Raw genomic sequence first — 2,434 nt, 5'->3', positions numbered from 1 at the left:
TGATTACCATTTCCATTATGATCATCACCAGAATTATTATCATCTTTGCCATCATCACTCTTATACAAATATCCTTACCTGCCGTGTTATATACTACTCATTCAGTCAGTTGTAAACACAGCTGGCTATGTCCCGCTAGTATTCTTCCTGGCGTGGCGGCCTCGATTCCCATTCAAACAGATCCTTTTGGCAGTCTAGCGTGGGAAATGCGTCGAACAGGTCCCGGCACCTGGTGTATGATAACTGAGATTCGGCACATCTAAAATTCTACAAGGTATTCATCAACCTGTCTGCTAATAGATGCACGAAAGCGTAAACACATATATGCAGCCTTGTGTTCGGAGGCGCTATCTTTAGGCGCGGGCTTCATATCTTCGAAACCTGCGTCACTTCATAGCTGTTCCTTCCGTGTGAAGGTCATGGATAATTTGGGTTTCATAGGTCATAGTTGAGCAATGGATAATGCAGATCACATTTGCTTGTTTGACGCCGTGAGTGGGTCTAATTAATGCAAGAGAATTAAAAGAATTAGAAACACAGCCACACTAAGAATTGAAAATAAGCAAGACGTTTTGAATACGCAGAGAATTCTTCATCAGACGAAGCAAAAAATCGAAATGGATCGTTCGATTATTTGCTTCATTTGATAAGAATCTCTCGACATTACGTTCTTTTTCAATTCACATAGAGGCTGTTTCCTTTTATGTTACAATTATATCAGCATTACAGCTATATTCCACCAGCATTTCAGTTACAAGAAGACTAAATAATGTCACTGAAATCAATATATACTTCCACTTACAAATTCTCTCTCTCTCTACTCCTCCTCTCTCTCTATACATACCCCCCCCCTCTCTCTCTCTTTCTCTTTCTCTCTCTCTCTTTATTTCTCTCTCTCTCTCTCTCTCTCTCTCTCTCTCTCTCTCTCTCTCTCTCTCTCGCTCTCTCTACCTGCCCCCCCCCCTCTCTCTCTTTCTATCCCCCACCTCTCTCTCTCTCTCTCTCTCTCTCTCTCTCTCTCTCCTCTCTCTCTCTCTCTCTCTCTCTCTCTCTCTCTCTCTCTCCTCTCTCTCTCTACCTGCCCCCCCCCTCTCTCTCTTTCTATCCCCCACCTCTCTCTCTCTCTCTCTCTCTCTCTCTCTCTCTCTCCTCTCTCTCTCTCTCTCTCTCTCTCTCTCTCTCTCTCTCTCTCTCTCTCTCTCCTCTCTCTCTCTACCTGCCCCCCCCCCTCTCTCTCTTTCTATCCCCCACCTCTCTCTCTCTCTCTCTCTCCTCTCTCTCTCTCTCTCTCTCTCTCTCTCTCTCTCTCTCTCTCTCTCCTCTCTCTCTCTACCTGCCCCCCCCCCTCTCTCTCTTTCTATCCCCCACCTCTCTCTCTCTCTCTCTCTCTCTCTCTCTCTCTCTCTCTCTCTCCTCTCTCTCTCTACCTGCCCCCCCCCCCCCTCTCTCTCTCTCTCTCTCTCTCTATCCTCTCTCTCTCTATCTTGCTCTTTCTCTCATGGACTTGAATATACATATGAATCCGTATCCGCGGGACACAAATATACATATCCAAACCTTCTTCACTGGAGATCTAACTGTTGACATTTTCTGATCAATATTTTTAAGAAGAAGAATATAGACAAAAGACAAAAGCTAAAAAACAAACAAAACAAACTTTCTAGACCAAGAAACAAGTACATTTTTCCCCCTTTATATTTTCAACTGACAGACGACCAAGGACAGAATATCAGGTTTTGCAGCAGCAGTTTCTTTCGGAAAATCAATAAACAATTTTCTTGGTCTGTTGTTGACTACGAGGTGTTGATGATAACTCCAGTCTCGTTTAAAATTTTCTCTTGGCATTTCCTGTAACTTTCAGGGATATTTATCTTTGAGAAATATTACAAATATATAGACGCTTCTTTTTGCAACGTTAGTGACCATGATATTATATAATCGTATAATAAGCAAGTAAATTTTCAGTAACTTAAACATATCCTTCGGCCTAGACATGCGTATCAGGCAGAAGAGAATCACTTTGAAGATAAGCATATTGTTCTTTGTAATTTGACATGCTAGCTGTTTAATCGACTTTAAACCTGATAAAAAAAACGACTGAGGGGAAAAAAGTAAACAATCTGTTACTGTTTCAGGCCAAGAAGAGGTTGATTTGAAAATAAGGAAAAAGCTGAGAAAATTCTTAACATGGTTATCGTTTCTGTTCTTTTGTGTTAGCATCTAAGACAGGCAAACTGAGTAAATGATATTATGCTATGTATTTTTTTTTTCATAAGAATAAAGGATTTGACGTCAAGGGCGGTTTGTACGTGATACTGTATATCAAAATATTTTTTTTTATTCCCGCCACGTTTGATTTTATTATCGACTGTTCGAATTCCAAGAGGCAATTCAGATGTTTGGAATGAAAGTAAGGAGTGATACAGATAAGACT

The sequence above is a fragment of the Penaeus chinensis genome, chromosome 4 (assembly GCF_019202785.1).
Source record: "Penaeus chinensis breed Huanghai No. 1 chromosome 4, ASM1920278v2, whole genome shotgun sequence".
Classification (NCBI taxonomy): Eukaryota; Metazoa; Arthropoda; class Malacostraca; order Decapoda; family Penaeidae; genus Penaeus; species Penaeus chinensis.
The sequence above is the reverse complement of the archived record's forward strand: the minus strand, read 5'-3'. Positions refer to the sequence as shown.